The following is a 21,321-nucleotide window of genomic DNA, read 5'->3' on the forward strand; positions in this document are numbered from 1 at the left end:
GGCGTAGGGGAAGGCAAATGTTTTCATTGGTGACCTCATCTCCTGACTCACTAAACCAGAAGGAGGAGAAGGTGACTTCATATCAAACCACTTTCTTCATATTCGCTTTCATTACTGCTGACAAGGAGCTCTGTTTCATTTAGATATGCACCTAAAGGAAATGCAATACATGGGGAAACCTTATATAATTTTAACAGAATGGGTGCCATGTTTTAACCAAGGACTGTCCTCAAGTCACTCAAATTGTGCATATTTCACATCTACTGTAATTTAAAATGTATCTTGTGGGACAATGAAGGTAGACTATAAACATATTCAGGCCACAAATGTATAAATTTTGTTATCCTCAAAGGAAGAAAGAAAGAGCCAAACTCGATTTCAGTGGGATTAATTACAAATATTATATATAATTATGATTATAAAATTATATTTAGTACTTTATTAGTATGTAGAGTACTAGCATTTGGTATTTACAAGGTATATCAAAAGGAATCAACTGATTTTAAATTGCTTTCAGTGGCTGCAGTGACTCCAGACATGCTCACAAAACTATATGGGCATATGCTGTGTTTCTGGAAGATGTCACATTGAGTGCAGTAAATTTGCACATTGTGGATTTCTTAGCTACCCTGCTTCATGATAATATGACCTTTGTCTGCAGATGATCATTAGGGGGTTAATGCTGTACAGTAAATGTTTAATCAGCAGTCAAAACTAGCTTGAGTGTCTTTAACTTGGACACATATGTGTGATATCGTTGAGAATAAAGGTTCACATGTAATCTTTTTTCTCTGGAGCTTGTAGCTGCAGCTCACAGTCTTCTGCAGCACATGAAACGTCTACAGTCTCCATCATCGCTTTGGCTAAAGCTATCACATATTAACAGGAACCACAGCTGCCTTATGTCACAACTAAACAGCAAAAAATAGAGACTGGAGTGTGTTATGCCGTGTGGTGAAGACTTGGTGTTTTTCCTTTCTTGAACCTGCAGCACAGAGCCGAACTGTGTGCTCGTTCCAGCTCCTGCTGGCACCCCGCAAACCACACAGCCTGCATCCACCTCAAACAGCTCTTTGTGTTTCAGACATGAAACACTTATTATGACATGCTTCATCAGCTACATTTACATTTCAAACATGCAAAACAAATGTTTGCCGGCTGAGGTGGGGAAAAGGCAGAAGAAGCAGACAGACGAGTGACTTCATGCAAGCTTGGGGTCACTTTGTGTAACTCACTTTGCTGGTATATTGCTCTTGGAGAAGCTGGCGTAAACCATGTGTAGACATTGGCCAATAGTGTAACCAGAGTGGGCCGCTGTTATAAATACGTAAATTTCATAATTGAGTGGTTCTGTGCGAGCTGCACAAAGACGACGCTGTTTGAAAACGTAAAAAAGGAAGAAAAAAAAGGTTGGTTTTTAGCTTCAATCTTTCAAATCTGCAGCAGGAGAATCACACGCATGCTGCAGTTTCATCTGCTGTGTTCTCAGGACCCGAACTCCATATCCAAGACGTTAATGCATAAAACAGAAAGTATCGTGTGCACATGAAGCACAGTTGTTTGTGTGAGAGAGAACAAAGAAAGAGAGAGGAAACAGATGGGTTAAGACTGTGTAACAAGGTTTGAAAGGTGAGAGGGCGGAAATGAAAACAGGATGGAATACAGGGATCGTGTGTGTGTGTGTGTGTGTGTGTGTGTGTGTGTGTGTGTGTGTGTGTGTGTGTGTGTGTGTGTGTGTGTGTGAGAAAGAGAGAGTAAAACAGAGTAAGTGCACCTTTGCGTGTGAGATGGGATAAAACTGGGTTTGTGTGTGTGAAACAGAGAGAGAAACTCCATCTCTCTAAAGCTCAGTTAAGCAGATTAACAACAGGCTAGCTAAAATGCTGAACTCTCTGTAGTTCAAGTACAACCTGATATAAGCTCGTGGAAGTCCAGCTCCCCCTGTCCTACTACAGATCCCAGATCAGATTACCAAACCTCCGTATTCCTATACGTTGGCATTAAGATGCTAGAAGTATACCTGATTAAGGTCAGCAGGTTTAGGTAAAACACCTCCAGGGCCTTTACTATTGCTGTCCTCTGGTCTCTTTTATTTAAAAACAAGTTAAATAATTAGTTTAACATTTTGGGGAATACACATTCTCTAATCCTACTAATATCGGGGCAATATCTATGCTCTCGGACTGATCTAGAGTAGCTTTGCTTGATTCACAGTTTGAAATAATCCCTTTTTATCTCATCGTGGTCTTTGGTACAGTCTTTCGCTTCCTCTTCTGTCTAAAACAAGTTGTTTTAGCTAATCTTCCTTTCAGTCTCCCCTCCCTTTAACTCAACTTTCTTTGGATTCAGTGGCCACAGAAGCCCACAGCTAGAAATATGAAAGATCTAGGAACAAAAAAAACAAAAAACAAACTGTGAAACTGAGTGTTTGCCCTGCAGGGATTACTCAGACACTTGCAGACCTCACTATTTGAAATTTGTGTCCCTTTTAATATGAGCATTCACCATTACAACATTGTGCATACAGTACTGTGCAAGTCTTGAAAAATTCCTTTGTTTTGTTAGAGAAATAAATGCAGTGATTTAATTAAAATGTGCACACTTACAGCATTTAAAAATAGAGTTTGTTCAATACTAAATTGCTTGGGAGTCTGGCTACTTTCAATCTCCAACCCAGCTTGAACTCTCATGTCTTTAAAAAGTCTTCAGGAATACTTCAGACTTCTTAAAGGATGATCGTCATCTTTTGTTCTGTTCTGTTCTGTTAAGATGATCCGTATCCAGGTTTTACTGTGTTTGGGATCATTGCCATAGTGAACAATGATTGCCTGTCAGGTGCTTTCCAGAGGAGATTGTGTGGTGGATCAGCAGCTGAAGGTACTCGTCTGTTTTCATAATACCATCAGTTTTGACAAGATCCCCAACACCACTGACTGAAATGCAGCTCCAAACTGTGACAGAGCCTCCAGCCTCAACTTTTTTAAGGACACACTGAACACCATGGTAGGATATACAAAGATTTTAGCTAAATGTTCACTGGGAATCCCCTTGTTGGTACAAAAATACTGTTGAATGCCTGTTGATATGTTTCCTCTGTAGCATAGATAATAAAAATAGCAACAGACTGAACTAAAATAATACAATATATTACATATTGTATAAACTTATATTAATAGAAGAAATTAGGTCTCTAAACGTAAAGAGCTCAACTGTAAATATGAAGAATATTACAGAGATTAAATATATATGATTGACATTTTACAATAAACTGTAGAACCTGGTAACAAATTATGTGTTTTTGCAACATGCTGCTTGTAAAAAATGTCTAAAGATACAATTTCGAATTGGTTCTTTGCTACATTGTCTGTGATGTGTAGACACAATGCTTGAGTTAAGTGCCTTTTTTATGCTTGAATGATTCTCTGAAAATGGTCAGGTAGAAGCATTGGAATTAAAATAATTGAGAAAGCAGACAGTGTTTAAAGAAACCTTGGAAAACTTTTTAGTAAGCCTGAAGAACTACTGTTCAAAGGATGGCTGCTTGAAATCAAAATAGGCAGACGTGTGGTGGCTCGAGACTTTTGCACAGTACTATGTACAGTATGTCACAAAAAACAACATAAAAACATAAGTTTCCCTTTCTTTAAAAATGTGCATTTTTTTAATCTCTTCTCTTCCTTCATCTCCTCCTTTCCTTTCCGTGTGTCACAAAGAGCTGCTTTACCAGATAAATACGTCCACCTCCCACCATCAGGCTTGTTCCCACCGCAGGATCCAGCAGGGATGGGAGAACTGGAGCTGAGGTTTGGCATCATACAGTTGGATTAAGATTTACTGCTGGTGTGGTCAAGGCTGATGTTTTGGTGCTGGATCCTGTAGAGAGGTTTTATTTCCACTGAATATGTGCGAATGATATCTGTCCAAAATATTAAAAACAAAAACCTCGAGACTCAAAGAAAGAGGCAGAAAAAAGAAGGTAACAGACGCGGCAAATTTTTACATTCTTGGTTTTCTATTACCTGCTTCTTGATTGTGTACATTTTTATCCATCTGTGTTCCACATGTTAAAAATTGAAGAGGAGTTCTCCCAGATTTACTTTGCTTTGAAAGAATATTGTCACCCCCAAGGTTTAAGCTGTGTTGGCATAATGTATACAGCAGGATCGGATAGTTCAGTCATCTTTTTCTTGTTTCAACAGGGCATAACAAATCCATTTCTACATGTAGGTCTTCCTATTTCCTTTGTTTGCATTTTTCCTCCTTCCCGTTTTTCTCATTTAGGCCCTACAGGTAAACCAGCTGCCATCAGTGCCAGGCTCTTCCCAGAATACAGGCACACATATGAAACCCTGCAGAAGGCAGGCATACACAAAGGTCCCTACACTGACCTTTATTATTACTGTATTTTCTGTGCTGCAAAAGCTGTATCCAGACAAAGCAGTTAGATATAATTTGACAGGTAAATTGCATTAATGAAGACTAGCTTAGTATGATCATGTGATGCTTTCCAGACACTTGTAATGTATACCATGCAGTTTTTTTCTTTGAAGAAGAGTGAACTGTACTTGAACTAGGTTCATGCTAACCCCCTATCAAAAGCTCCACCCACATTTTCTGACAAGATCCTAACCTCTGTGTAGACATGCCCACTGCAGAAACTTTGGAGTACACGCGTCAGCGGTCATGTGTTGCTCTCAGCTCACACAACAACAATGTCATCTTAATTAAATCATACTGGTTTTTAAGAATTTGGATATTCTGGTTCCATTCTCAATATTGCTTATGGATTGATTGTTATCAATTTTCATTGGGTGCTCTTTGGCTTTGGAAGTTATCACCATCGCTAAGCAGGATATTAAAGACATTACTGCAAATTAACTGGATGCTTTTTTTCATCTAATGTTTGAGCATGTTGGAACTATTTCCCCTTTTTGTTGTGATCAGTGTTGGGGTGGTAATATGTATTATAAGTATTACACCAACCACTTCTTTTAAAAGCAATGCAGTACATTACTTAATTATTCCCAGGAGGAAGTAATTCTTTAAACTACTCCTTACATTACTGTCAAGTTTCTCCCTAAAATGACTTGAAACACATCGTCTCATCACAATTTGACAATATAAACCTGAAAACGTGTAAGCTACAGTGCCACACACCGACACAAATTCCTATCCTAATGAACCCAGACATACAATTAACAAATTGATTTTGCATTGATGAATATGTTAACCTATCAGGGTGCTTCAAATTTTTGCTGTAGTTTAACCTTGAGCGTGACTCTCAAATGCTGTCAGATGTTAAAACACTTCACACAGAAGCGTGTGAATGTGTGTGTGTGAATGGGTGGATGACTGAATGTAGTGTAAAGCGCATTGGGGTACACAGTGACTGAGTAAAGCTCTTTACAAATACAGGCCGTTTACCATTTATGCAGAAGCATTTGAGTGAGATTAATATTTTCTAACATTTTAAGTTACTGAATGATCTCCATCAGAATGTCTCTGCTGCTCATTCCTGTACCAGATCTCTCTAATATTTTGCTCTTTACTATTTTTCTAGTTATTTTTTTAATTATTTTATCTTATTATATTTTATTATATTTTATTATATTTTCTTCTACTGTACCATGCTGCTGAGTGACTGCTGCTCGGATAGGACAACCTTAAACTAAAACACATTTGCTTCAGCTGGAATTCCATGATTTTGACCTTGGGTTTGTTCCCACATGAAGTATGAACCCGGTGCTGGCTGCTGCAGGTCTTTGTGTCGCCTCAGGGGGAAAAACTGCAGCCTGATCACTATCGAGATAGTCCCTCAAATTCACCTCTTGGCCACAGACCTCCTGCTCTGCTATTCACTGTTTGACTTCAGCTCAGCTTTCTCAACAACATAAGCCTCTTTCACATGCACAAACACATCAAAAACGCCGTCCTGCTGTCAACCACTCCAAGTCACTCAGCAAAATAAACCCCCTCCTCTTCTCATCCCCCCCCCCATTCATCATCGTCTCCATTCCCTGTAGCTATGCCATTGTTTTTGGTCGGGCCAAGCAAAAGGCCTGCTGCTGCCGCTGAGCAACACAAAGAGGAAAGCAGCCGTGTGGCTGAAAGGGAAAATTTAAATAGAGAAGGGGAATGAGCATCCCAGGGGTTAAGTGCTTTCTGATGGAGTTGCTGGAGGGTAGGAGTTGGATTGTTAAGAGATAAAGGTGAGCGTGCAGGCACCCCAACCCTGTGTCCAGCTCAGCTGATATCATGTCACACAGTACTATTACACAACATTAAACCGCATGGCATTAAATATCGACCCCCTGTGCAGATCCAGCGAGCCATCCAGAACTCTGACATTCCTCTAAGCTATTTTGTGGGAGTGCACCAGAGTGCAGAGATTAAGCCTGATGTCACATGCAGCTGTAAGCAAAGTCGCTCTGGGTTTTTATGTCACTCTAGCATGTTCTCTCTCTCTCTTTAATCCCTCTGTGGTTGTGTTCTCATTTACCACAAAGCCATTAAGAGCCATTGTGATAGCAGAAGAGAGCAAGAGCATCTGTAAATAGATAACATTTAGGTCCTATGGAATACTTACTTTGCATATGTTAGGTTGTGAGTATTTTTGCTATTTTTAATGCTTTAGATATGTAATAAATTGATGAGTATATGTATGCATATCTATTATATACCGTGACAGCCTTACAAAAGCCAGAATTAGCAATTTAATCTACATGTTGAATCTCTTTGTTTCTTCTCTTTGTAGTATACTGAAAAAATGTGTCAATTTGGTAACCAGGGAATCTCCTACTTAAAAACATTTACTATACACGCTTAAACAAAAGCTGGATCTATTTTCATTATAGGCGGAGCTATGAAATGCTACTGTTACAAGAGGATCAGCTAGAGTTTGCATGCAAGAACAGGGTCAGTAAAGGTCAGCAGATGATAATCTTGGAGATGATGGTGAGTGGGAGAGACAGATTTGACAGGAAGTTTAAAAAATGGAAGTTCAAAACGATAAAATGTCCTCAAGTTGCACTCAACAAATATTACATGTCCCTCTCAAAGGAGCAAACACTGAACCTTTTTTAGCACAACTTACATTGCATTGCATTGTATAAAGTTGGGTACAGGTGGCATTGTTGATTGGCGAAACAGTTCCATTAGTCATTAAAGCAGATTCTTATTATGAAGATTATTTCAAGTCCAATTTTAACATTATTTAAATCCAGGTTTATTAATATTACACCAGATTTTTTTTCTGAGTAAGTGAGAACAAGAGTGATCAGAAGTGCTGACAACTGTGATATCACTTTTGATGCACTACCTTTGGTGTCATTCACCTCTCAGTTTCTGAGGCCAGCTAGCATGGCCTAGTCGAAGATCAAGTTTTTACTGCCATTTTAATGATATGAGTCAACGGTTCCCAACTTTTTTTGCGCCACAGATTGGTTTAATGACAATATTTTCACAAACCTGCCTTTAAGGTGCAGTGGATAAATACTTCAAAATAAAATGATATGACCAAGACAAAAATGGTTGTATTTTGTAAATATAATGATAAACGTGAATTCACTGTGTAATTGTGTAACTACTAGCAGCATCCTCCTGAAATGCGCCAACAAGATTGAGAGTAACATCCTCCTCTCTGCCTCTTAATGCTCTCTGGTCGCTATGGTAACGCGTAAATATTTCTTTCAAAATAAGACACACAAGTACAACACAGGAAAAGACCCGGGGAAACCAAGTTAATGATAAAAACCCTGAAAACCATAAATTTCACACCTGAGCCTCAACTCTCACAGCCCAGTACCAAACGACTCATGGAGTGGTACCGGTCCATGACCCGGGGGTTGGGAACCGCTGGTATAAGTGATACCAGTACAGGAGCTGAGAGATTGTCAGTTTGATCTTGTATAAAATGTTTTAATATCAAATATTTCCTATAATAGAGGGAAGAAAAGAGAGACTAATATATGGAAAAGCCAAATTTATCACAGTTGGCTAATATTTTATAACATCACCACCATTTTTAATGTGTGTTTCAGTGTCAGTGTTGTAAGGCCATCCGGTAAAGGTTTTTCACTCTTCTTAACTGAGCTCAGTTGAATTATGGAGCTCTCTGAGCAGATACTAAAACTCCTGTCAACACAGAGAAAAGAGAGAAAGACATCAATGGGCTGAAAGAGGAAAAGAGAGAAAAAATGGTCTCACTGAGAGGTGGACATAGACAAAGCTGGATGGGGCCACCGGGCTGATAGTAAATCTGGTTTTATTATTGAATGAACAGGCACATGCTCAAGTGAATGGACCAGCAGATTTTCACAAGCAAGGACTTAGGACCATTCTGCAGTCTGACAGTTCGATGATTTTCCAAACCACTGACATGCAACTTAATCAAAATTTGTTCTTTGTTTAACCTGGTTACCTCTGCTAAGAACAAGAATATCCTCTTCAAAGGAAATTAAGGCATCAGTGTTTCAGCACTGTAAAGAAGTATTTAAAGCACCACAACAGGAAGAGCAGCATGTCCTGACATCACAGCCACTTGGGTTTTGTTGACTCTGGAAGACACAAAAGAAGGAAAAACGAAATAAATGACCATCACATGACAAAAGCTGGTAAATGTGTGTCATTCAAGCCTGTTGGAGAGGGAGAAAGCCACGCAGTGACCCATCGAAGACTGCAGTGACTTCCCTCTTTATGACCCATAAAACGCTCTTTTCAGTTCTCTGAATGTGAAGCAGAGGCGTTTCCAGGATCTTTTTCTTTTTTAATGGGGTGGCAAAGGGGTAACAGAACCAGTCAGAGGGAATCATGGGAACTCTGATCTAAAAATATATATGACAACAAATGAAATTTATTTAAAAAAAAATTTGGTCTGATTTTCATGCTTTTGTTATTTCACTTATTGCATTTTACACAGTGCCTTGTACAAGTTACTACTGCACAAAATTTGATTTGATTTTTTTTTTTTGCTGTTTGACATTAGTTTGACCTGCAGTTACATCATCTCCAACAGCTCCAGCCTCCAAATGTAGACTGTTTTGGTCTTTAAAGCTGGACACAGATCTGTAAGATGTGAGATGTGCACTGATGAAAAAATGTTTTCATGTTAACAAAGGAACAGGTTTAGGAACATGAATTAACAGAGTGAATACTGTAACACTGGCAATATTGTGGAAACAGACATTTGCAGATGCCAGACGACGCCTTATCAAAGAAAATTGTGCCCTGGGAGTGAAAACACTGCAGTGACACCTGATATGTGCATCGTTCACTAATAATCTGTAGATGTTTATTGGGAAAAAATGGGCTGTGAGATAACTATTATCTCACAGGTAAAAACTGTGCTGTATGCAGTTCAGTGAAGTTTTTTTGTGTGAATATTTAAAACCTGTGTGTTTATATGCCCATCTGCATTTAAACATCAGTTATTATTCATCTCTGGCTCTCTCCCACAGTATCTTTTGTCCTGTCTTCTTCACCTCACCACCCTCGACCAATTGAGGCAGATAGCTGCCCCTCTCTGAGCCTCCCTGAGCAGGAAGAGATTTATTCCTATTAAAAGGGAAATTTTCCTTTCCACTGTCACCAAGGGCTTGCTCAGTGGGGACTGATTGAATTGAATTGAGCTGAAAAAACTGTTCAGCTTTCAAGTAAATTAAGTGAAGCAGCTTACTCTAAGAAATAGGTTAGCACAAAATTCCCAAAGTACAGAGCATAAACTTTATATAAGAGATGAATACATACTCCAAGTCTGTAATTTGAAAAAAGAAATATGAAATTGTGCTAAATCTTGATTGTTTAAAATGGGCAGGAGGTTGTGAGAAATGTGGTTGCAAAAAACATGTCTGGTTGTATGAAAGTCTAAGAGGAAAGTGGTGACTTTATGGTTTTTGATCAACATGACACTGACTATAAAATTATGGTACCCATTGTGATCCAGAAGAAAAATAAAACAATGTACATGACATAGTTTTCTTGTGACCATAGGAGCGCCCTGTACTTTCATAGTCAGATCCATGAAACCAAAGTGGCTAAAATTCTCCAAAGCCTGTTAAAAACGTAACTTGCAAAGGAGACCTGTGAAGAGCGAAATATGCAAACAAGCAATTTCTATGAAGTCATAGGCTGCTGCATAAATCTTTCACAGCTTTCCCCAAAAAGACAGAAGCAGCTGCTTGCCTCTCTCCCAAGCCAGTAAACAGTTAATAAGAAGTAGACAAAAATGATCTGAGGTAATTCACAAGTCACTTTCTTGCTTGCACATCAGGCCTTACTCCTGACCTTTGACTAAAAATCTCTTGACCTCGGCTTTGTCCATCCGTCAGGTGCCAGCTTGCCTTCTGCTGGGATCAGAATTCCTTCAACACGCTCTCTTTTGAGGGGGTATAGTATTTTCTCTCCTGGACAAAAAGAAAAATCACCCATCACTTTACATGCATGGTTTACATCTTTTGTCTGTGCTTTTCCTTCTCCCATTAAATTTCACATTTCTCCCATGGCACAATGGGGCAATTTCTAGGAAATTTATGACAAACATATCAAAACATTTGGAAGGAAATATGAAATCCTTCACCTCCCTTTTTCCCTTCTCATTGATTTGTTACATCTTCTGGGCGTCTTGTCAACAGCTCATAACTGAGATCAAAGCACCACCTCTCTCATGCAGAGATATCATGAATATTTTGCAGGGTTCATCGCAAGTCGTAGTTGCCCACTGGCTTTGATATGGCTGTCTACCTGAACAGGAATTCATATCAAAGTCTCCTCCCTCCCTCTGTTCTCCAGCTTTCTCTCAGCGCAATACATAATAACGGCATCAATGCTTCAGTCCAGGGATTGAAGCAAATCTTCCCTGACTTCAAAACCAAAAGATATCTATCTTGGCAATGGTGAGTTTATGTCTTGTTTTCATATTGGCAAAGCCACAGTGCACTTTGTTTCTCTTCTGCTTTGTTCTTTGTCCCCTCTGCCCTGCATCTATTTCTTTTCTCTGCCTTACACTCTCACTCGGCCGTACCCTTTTCTTCCCTGCCGACCAGAAGAACACAATATGTGGGATCAAACAGCGGGGAAGTAAAGAGCAAAGTGTCTCTCTGTCTCCGAAGCTTTGTGAGGATTAAGGCCAGAAGACTTCTGAGGAACAGTCATAAACTGTGTTCATGCCCACAGGGTGCAGAGAACGAGAGAGACAAAGATGCGGGAGATGAGGACACTGGTAAAGCAAAAGAGAAGGAATGTATCTGAAAGCAAGTCAGAAAAACTGCAGTTTCGATTCTGAGGTCTTATATTAGGATATTAAGGGTCTAATTTTTAAGTTGCATCAATCTCTGCTAAAACCAAATGTTCAAGATTGCTAAAAGCGTCATAGCCTTTTTAAATGTTAATATAATTTGCAATAACAGCAGTCCTTGTTCTATGCTATAATTTTTGTTATACTTTTATCTAAGTAAGTCCTAAAGTAGTACATATTTTGGAGGGTGTTATTGTTCAGCCTATTGTATATTTTTGGTATAATAAAAATTCTCACCTGTTTAATAAAATAGTATCAATCCTCATATTAATTGGACAATAGGTGTAAACCTCCACACAGAAAGGTCCCAGCCTGGATTCAAAACCAGGATCTTCGCGGATGGATGGATAGACAGATGGATGGACGGATGGATGGACGGATGGAGCCTTTAATAAAACAAACTAGTTTCTTATGTATGTCGATCTGCCTGCGTTCTCCCATTACTCAAAGAAAATCACTTAGATGTTAGGGCTATATTTCTAGCTGTAGATTGTTTTAGCTTTTCAGTAAACAGTTAAAACAATTTCTAACTATATAAGTCAGGTTTTACAATCAATAAAGTGCAATAACTTGTTTACCATGGTAAACATGACCATTAAGTTACTAGAATGAGAACTTTTGTGTTAATATTTGTGATGATTTATCTAAGGCTTATAAGTTGAGCAGGTCACATGGGTGAAAAAAACTGCACAACACTGAATCATCCTGACTCTGTATAAACTGGAGGTACTTGCCAGATAGAAGCTAAGCAGTCTACTTGACTACTTATTCCTTTTTCTTCCAGATATCAAAAGGATTATCTCAGGGCTATAACCACAGTAGAGCCATAAGCAGAAGTAAATATATAAGTAAATAATCTTTATGATAATCTACCAAATGCTTTGTTCTGTTTTATGCAGATGACACAATCATCTAATGCTAATCCTCTTCAGTAGTAAAAACCCTTGAGTTCTTAGCTTTTTAACTCAAGCAAAGTTGATGTTAAATTCTGACAGCTCAAGTTGTAAATGATTTTAAAATACAATAGGTTTTTGACTAATCACGTGAAGATCTTTGCAAAGGGTGTTGAAGCTGAAAACTAACCACCTGCCTAATTGTATTACTGACCACAACTGTACATGAAAATCACACAATGAAAATCTGAACTGAATGTTTTGTTTTTAATAGGGATGCTTTATACTGCTCCATAATATATTGTTTGGCTGTAAATCCACTAGGCATGATGTTATCAGTTATATAAAGTGAAAAATAAACACACAGTCCTCCCCACCAAGAAGATGATGGTTGTGATATGAGTCGTTAATTATTACAGACTACTTCGGATAAATTTGGCAGTTGTTGGCAGTTATGTATATCTAACTGGATAATATATTGTTAAATTTTAGCTAATGTTCAAGCTGAAAAGCAGCCAGAGGTGATTTTATTCCCACAGCCTTTCAGTTCTCCAAATATTAATGTGTGAAATGACAATAGTTGACATCCAATTTATGGCCTCTTTTAAAAATAGATTTTTTTGTTGGAAGCTGTTCTCCTGAGTGGAAACACGTGTATTTTAGCTGAAGGAAATCTGAAGCACTACAGATAAATGAACAATGAGGGAGTTTAGCTAAGAAAAACAAAGACAGCAGAAGATAATTCTGCGAAGATGACAGGTTATTATATGAAGGGCTTTGCTGGGATTTCCAGCAGATTATGTGAGTGAAGTATGATTATGCTGGGTTATGACTTGCTGTGCATTCAGACGCTACCGTTTCTGGCAGAGTAAGTCCTGCACAGATGTGAACCTGGGATCAGAGCCATATGAGAGACTCCTTTCTGTGCTCTCCTCTCTGTTCCTTCTCTGCACATGAAGGTGGCAGGTTGGCCTGCAGGTGTAGAAATAAACCAATAAAAGGAGGGTAACACACAGGAAATTTTACTACAGCTATGAGCTGGAGAAGGGCTGTTCCAAGTATCCTAAAGCATTTAACTGCAGGAGCCTGTGAAATTCACTGTTCTGATCACTGTAAAAGACAACACATGTTGGTAAGGCTTATTAAAAGTTTTCCTCTGGATAAGAACGAACACTTTTTATTTTGCCATTTACCAATTTAGCTCACGAAATCATCCTTTTTATAGTTTGTTTGACCAGTATAGGTTTGGCTTTGGTCAAAGTGGCAAAATCAGTATGTGCTCTTCTTTAGTTAAAGAAGAAAATCCTATTCTCATACACGTACAACTCAACAGTTTCCGAGACAGTGGTTACTGTCCTAGTCTCTATAGCTCAGTTATATTGTTATTGTCAGTTATCTACACCCTTCACATTCCTTCCTTCCTTCCTTCCTTCCTTCCTTCCTTCCTTCCAAAAGCGTTTTATCTCAACCATATATACCTGGTTGCTTTTAATCGCCATACATTAGTTTGTGTAAACAAACTAGACAAAGAAAATTGTGTGGTCTCAGCAACGAGTTGAGCGGGCTAGCTGCACTGAAAAGGAAGCTAACCATAATTTTGTAACTGCAAATATTTTATAAAAAACAGCAGTGCAGAGGAAAAGGTGTTTGATTCAGGTGCACTGGTGGTTCGCAAGACTGACAAATGCAAGTCTCATGCTCCCCTCTCTGAATTTGTGTTTTCCTGCTCTATGGTTGGGTGTACAGACTTTGTCATCCAGTCTAATAGCAAAGACATAGCTGTGTGACGTAAGAAGAAGACTGATCAGCACAATCAGCTGCCAAAGCATGGAGAGGTACGACTAAAATGTCAAGAAATCCACACGACCTTATTAGCATTATTTTATGCAATATTAAGGTGCAATTTAACTCCAGGTATCCTGGGGATTGAGATTGCCCACTCTAGTATCTTTAATAGCATCCAGTTGCTACGTGGCTCTGTTTTAAAAGAAGTGGGTGTTGGGCAAATGAAAAGAGTCTCACTTACTCTTTTTCACAGTTGGTCAAACATTAGGAATTGTACAAGTTTGTTTGAAACCTGTCACAGAAACAATTCAAATTGACAGGGGAAAATGTTTTCACATCAACACACAATCGCGGGCCTCCTGACAGCCTCCTTTTCTTTTCTCTCTAAAGTTTCCGCTCCACACAGCGGCCGTGGAGCCGGGAGAGGGCTGTGACAAGAACAATACAGGTCAAGTGTGCAATTACATCTTCACCTGTTGACAAAACAGCTCAGAGAAAGTAACATCCTGCCAAGTCCTGTGTTTTCAACCATGTTTGCCCTCCAACCTTCCTCCCCTCTGCAAACATCTTTCATCCCTCTCCAGCTCCCACGTTTAATGGAGCCTCGCTTGACTCGGTATGAGGCTCAAGTGAACTTGTCAAAGTCAGACGTCGCTCCCAAAGATGAAAGGAGCTTTGGTGGTCCCTGCTGTGAGGTGTGGTGGGGGAGAAGAAAAGAGAGAAACGGAGACGACACTAATACCCAGATACAGTTGCATACTCAGCTCTGCATACCTCATTGTTGCAATTTGTCTCTCTGTTTATTACTTTTTTCAAGGATCTTGTTCAGGGAAGATCATACATTTGGCATGACCTAAGGGAGGCCTTCCCCTGTCAGCAATGTTGTGGTCAAAGACATATAGCCAAAAGGCTCAGGTGGGTTTCTGCACTGCATGGTTCAATTGTCACCTGATGTGAAGGGAAGTGAGGAGCGAATGGCTTGACCACACCTCAGTCTTAAGAGCTTCAGGCAAACCTTTGGTGTGAACGACCAGCTCTTTGTTGGAAAGCTGACAGGGCAGATAGCAATTTCCTGCGAAATGGGTACAAGTTAGAAGCACAAGAGTGATCTCTCTGTGCGGCAATGACACACACACACACACACACACACACACACACACACACACACACTTACAAATCAGAGAGGGTGGTAGTAGGTGATCCTCACATAACACTAATGGCTCCAATGACTCAGAAGGAAATAGGTTAAGCTGACACTTGGGTTCCCATGCAGAAAAGTAGGTAAAACACTAATGCTTCTGTGTCAGTGCTATATCCCATATTAATGAGACCTTGGTATACAATGTAAAAAGCCATATAAACATCAAATTACAAATACTCTTCAAAAGAAAAATCAGGTAATGAAACTCTTCAAAAGGGGGTTTAAACTGGATTAGTTTGGAAATTGTTTAATTGTTTCTGTCTGATGCCATCAGAGTTGCAGAAACATGCCCAAGGTGTCATTTGCCACTGATATTTTGTTGTAATGTTCATGACAAACATTAGCAACATGTAGGCCTGTTTTTGAGGAAGGCCCAAGATCGCCATGCTCAGTTTGAGAGCAAAACCTTTTTGCACGTTTCCTTTCACTTGCGGCTTGATTAGATTTAGGCTAGAAACATCAGCACTAGCTTTAAGAACGGATTGTTGTTTGAGTTAAAATATCCTGCTTCACATGAACCTGCACAGTGAGAAATTATGCTTGTATGGTGCATTTAAATACAACACCAACAGCTTCGATGGGATGGGTATCCTGTGATGGAAGTCAGCACTTTGTAGTACAGAGACAGAGAGACAGCAAAGCCTGGTTAGAAAGTCTTGCCGTGACTTGTCTAAAAGAGATGCATTCTCTAAGTTGCACTCCAATCAATCATAGCTTGCTATGGTTCATAAATTGCACGCAGTACAGGTATCTATACTGCCCTTAACTGTCATATGAGTTTAAATTCTTACTTTTAGCTTTAACAACTTTAACTCTTATTTAAAGTTTTCAGTGGGAGGGGAATTTAATCTAAATTTCTTAGGCATCCCCAAATTGAATTTCTCCTACCCATACACCAATCATAATCATACAAGTATGATCGCCTGAAGGTGGGCTGTGGTATCTGCTTGAAGATGTTAGCAACAGATCCTTAAAGTCATTCAGTTGTGAGAAGGGGCCTTCATGGATTGGATTTGTTTGCCCAGCACATCTCACAGAACTGTGATTGGATTAAGATCTGGGAAATGGGAGTCAAGTCAACACCTGAAACTTCTTGTTGTGCTCCACAAACCTTTTGCTTTGTGGTACAGAGCATTATCTTGCTGAAAGAGGCCAAAGCCATAAGGGAATGCCATTTCAGTAAAAGGGTGTACAGCAGCGGTCCCCAACCTTTTTTGCGCTACGGACCGGTTTATGCCCGACAATATTTTCACGGACCGGCCTTTAAGGTGTCGCGGATAAAGACAACAAAATAAAACTAGTACCGGTACCGAAAAAAAAAGAAGATTTATTCATAACACACGTGAAAAGACCCAGGAAAACTGCGTTAACGATAAAAACAATAACAAAATAACGCTGAAAACCGATAAAAACCCTGAAAACCATACATTTCATACCTGAGCCTCAACTCTCGCGGCCCGGTACCAAACGACTCACGGACCGGTACTGGTCCGAGGCCCGGGGGTTGGGGACCGCTGGTGTACAGAGTCTGCAACAATGCATGGAGCAGCTGCTACGTGTCAAAGTAACATCCACATTATCATCACCTCCACCTGCAGGGCCCCTGCAGAGATGCTCTGTGTTTTCTGACCCAAGGTTTCCATTGCTCAAAGCATTACACAGCTTCTGCCAGCTTGCATGCTTCACATAGTGTATTCTGGTGCCAGGTGTTTCCCAGGTAAGAATGCACACGCACACATGATGTAAAAAAAAAAACAAACTGATTCATCAGACCAGCCACCTTCTTTTGTTGATCCAGCGTCCAGTTCTAATGGTCACATGCCCATTTTTGACACTTTTGGCCCCATACACAGCAAACTGCAGACAGTGTTTTTGACACCTTATATTCAGAACCAGCATAAAATGACCACAGCGTTAACACAGGCCAACCTTCACTCCCCACATGCATCACTAAGCCTTGGCCTCACATAAACCTGTTGGTGGTTCCTTCCTTGGACCCCATTTGATAGATCGTTCTGACCCAGTTGTCTAGCAATCACAATTTGGCCCTTGTCAAACTCACTCAAATCATAATTCTTGCTCATTTTTCCTGCTTCTGGAACATCAACTTTGAGGACAACATGTATATACTGTATTGTCAAAATGTCAAATGCTAATGAGTAGCCTTTGATTCTGCTGATGCCTATCTTTCACTTTCATGGAGTCCTGCTTCTTAGAGGCTGCTTTGTGTCCCATTCACACAAGGCATACTTAATGCAGTTTAAAGGACATGTATTGTGCAGTAAAGAGGGGGAAAGAACAGCAACTCTAGCAGAGCAGCTGCAGCTCCATGTTGAAAAATGCATGACTACAAAGCAATATGGGGCTAAAAATAAACAAGGTGCCAATGTGAGTTTTCTGTACTTAGTAAATTAAGTATTTAACGAAGTCAATAAGCCAGTGTTAGAACTTAAGAAAAACAACTTAAGAAAACACTTTAGTGCAGGTACACAGTGTTCCCAGGTCATGATGGAGCTGTCCAAATTGGCCCAGATACGTTTGGCCTGCTGTGTAAGAGTCCTGGGAACAACCCAGTCTACAGTTTGTGAGTGGGTGGCCTGATCCAGATCTGCATATAGTTTCATATACCATGCATCTCCTTTGTGCATTGATGTACTCTCTCACACACACAGAAGCTATACAAGAAAATCAAAATACAGTGTGTTCCACTTATTGAGAATTTCTATCAGTTAATATGAAAATGTTTTCCCTGTGGAAACCACCAGTTGGTCAACCGCAAAAATTCTCCTCTGAAAGAAAACCCAACTGGCAAACTCTTTGAACAATCAACCACAAGACGTCACAGTGGCGTTTAAAATGGTTTTAGGGTTTAGATTTAGAGAGGGATAAGGTTTGGTGGAGCGATATAGGGGTAAAAACGGAAACAAGGAAGAATGGAGCTGGGCTGGATATTTAACACACGTAAAAAATGAGTTTCCATAAAAACAGCACAAAGGGCTCATTCATTGTAGAGACAGTTATTGTAGTTTTGTTCTCTTTTTTAAATTAAGGAGAAATATATATGTGTGTGTGTTTAAAAAGCTGTTTAACTGTCAACAAAGCCCTTTATAGGAACTGGTCGTTACAAATATTTTAAAGCAGCAAAAATACAAACATTACCAAGATACCTTTGTATATGAAAAATGTACCAATACCACTCCCACCCCAACAATAGCAACAGCAAGAAAGCTCTAGAAACGACTGTATACTACTGACCCAGCTCTGAAAAGGCAGATAAAGTAAAATATGAACAAATGCAGTGGAGCATTTAGCAGCTAGAGTCGGGTACTTCCCACAGGTGTAACTGGAGAACCACACAGAAGAAAGTATGTATTGTTGGATACTCATGGACAGAAACATCACTCCAAATGTACGGACGTCACTACTATGACAAGTTACATCATGTCATAGATATCTCAAAGTTAAGGCAGTAAACTTAATTTCTCTGTGTATTTTGACCTTTGGTCATCATGTCTGCAGCATGCAGGTCACTGAAAACTTAACCATTTAAAAAACATCAATGTCCAGAAACTTGTTTTTCTGCCTTTATGTGTGGATATAACACAGCAGAAAACTGAACCTATCATTCAAAAATAGATACAAATGCCAAAATTTATGTTTATTTATCTGGAGCCATTACTTTGAAAAAACTCCATTAGAAACCTGAATTTTTAAACATTTTCAAAAATGTGCCTTTATCTTCTTTTGTGACATCAGACTGTGTGTTGTAATGTTGCTTGTAGGCTTTTGATTGGCAAACACTTATGTACATTTAGAGCTATATTGCAGCCTTTTTTGCTTTTGTATACTCATGAAATCACTTCTTTTTTTTCTAAATGAAAGTGTAAAAAAATACCCCTATATGTGTGGATTTCTCCTAACTGTCTAATGTTAGCCTCTTCCTATTCTGAACCCAGTTGGTGTAGGCTGTAGCTCAGGGGATATAGCAGTTCATCTGCTACTCGAAGGTAAGATGCTGAACCCTGAGTTGCTCCTGATCTGTTTGTTGAAGTGTGAACGTGTGTGAATGTTAGAAGGAAGCACTTAAACGTTTTTTAAAAAAGTGAAGATGTTTGTTGAATAAAGTTCTTTGAGTGCCCAAAGAGTAGAAAAGCACGTTACAGGAAACAAATTACTCACTATTTATTATTAGTTTTTCACCTGACTAAGTCTTAATGTTCAAACTACCCTTTGAAGTTTTATCAGAAGGATTAAAACTCAAACTGGTCCTCACATAGATAGTTGTAGAAGTAAAAACAGACACATATGCACATGCACACCCGCTGGCTTGAGACTGGGAAGCAGAGAATTACAGGCAACCACAAAGACATTCATGAGCAGTCCCATGGCAGCCATCACCCAGAACAGGACTGCTGCCACAGAACTGCAGGGGCAGAGAAACCCTCCGTTTGTTGACTCCACAGATTAGTGGCTTAATATAACAACACAAAGACTGCCTTTCTCTTCAATCCAACCAGGGAATAAGCAGAAGACTAACCACAGCAGTTGCATAATTTATTTTCTTTCATTATCTGTCACCACAGCATGTTTTTTAAAACTTTAATCATGTTCATAAGTGAAACGTGTACCCTAAAAATGCAAACATTACCACTGATAGGATCTGAAAAAGCTTCTTCTCTTACATATTTCCCTCATGTTTGTAAGGTCCTGCTGGCTGGTCAGCTGACTTGTGAAGTCTCGTAGACATTTTCCCAACCAAGGGTAATTAAGATTCCTCCAGCACAAGGCATAACACCATTGTTTACTGCTGATTCAAGCACGACTGCATAACTACTATCTTTCATAATGACAGATGACAAAGCATGAATCCCAAGGCATCTACATAAGTCTTGTTTTTTGTTTCAGAGCATGTTTGCTTCACTCGCACACTTGTGTTGCTCTTGTCCTGTAATTTCATGTTATGATTCAGCACATGAAGTCATCAGTGGTTGATTAGCATTATATGCTGGGCTTAGGAAGCCAGATGCATATGACGTGATTAAGGAAAAGATAAAGGATTGGAACAGGAATGTGTAATCCAAGTACTCTCTGAAGGAAAAGGATTTATATCAGTGAACAACATATCTAATGAAGAAGCAGACCACATGCAGATGGGAAGATGGAATAGTTGTAATTGGATAACTATTCTACCCTAAAAAAATCTAACATTTAGGACAGCTGTCAGTTTTCAGAAAATGACTGATATTGGGACACTGAAGGAAGTGAAAAGGACAGATATGAAGTAATGAAAAAATGTGATAAGGCACCAAAAACACAATCATCTCTGGCACGACTGGACATAATCTGACCAACAAGACAGGGAAACAACACTGAGACGAGACTGACAACACAGCGAGGGGGAGAGCGAGAGAGACACACAGATGAGACCAAGACAACCAGGACACGAAGCACTGACAAATAAAACAAGTAACTAAGAATTAGAAATAAAGCAACAACATAAATCTTAAAGACAAAACAATCACACATCAACCTTCAAATCTCCAAAAATCAGAAAACAGAGAACAGACCCGGGGGTCCTCACACAGTCATGATATGTACGCTAAAGCAGCGGTCCCCAACTCCCGGGCCTCGGACTGGTACCGGTCCGTGAGTTGTTTGGTACCGGGCCACGAGAGTTGAGGCTCAGGTATGAAATGTGTGGTTTTCAGGGTTTTTATCGGTTTTCAGCGTTATTTTGTTATTGTTTTTATCGTTAACTCAGTTTTCCTGGGTTTTTTCACGTGTGTTATGAATAAATCTTTTTTTGGTACTGGTACTAGTTTTATTTTGTTGTATTTATCCGCTACACCTTAAAGGCCGGTCCGTAAAAATATTGTCAGGCATAAATTGGTCCGTGGTGCAAAAAAGGTTGGAGACCGCTGTTCTAAAGTATCACGATTAATTCAAAAGTTTAAAGCAGCTGTTACGGTCTGTTGTATTATGGCATAGAATAAACATGTGGTCAGCTAGGCCAGAACTGGTCCACACAAAGTGTGCAGCAAGGCCAGCTGTGATTGTGAAAACTCCTCTGTTGCACCAACCGTTTGCATGTCATCATTTACTTTATCCTTATATATGCTCCTACCAGCAGTCTAACCTTACCTTTCTAACTT

Source organism: Copadichromis virginalis, linkage group LG6, assembly GCF_057382275.1.
Source record: "Copadichromis virginalis isolate Kocher_CV1m ecotype Utaka linkage group LG6, C_Virginalis_male_GT1.1, whole genome shotgun sequence".
NCBI lineage: Eukaryota > Metazoa > Chordata > Actinopteri > Cichliformes > Cichlidae > Copadichromis > Copadichromis virginalis.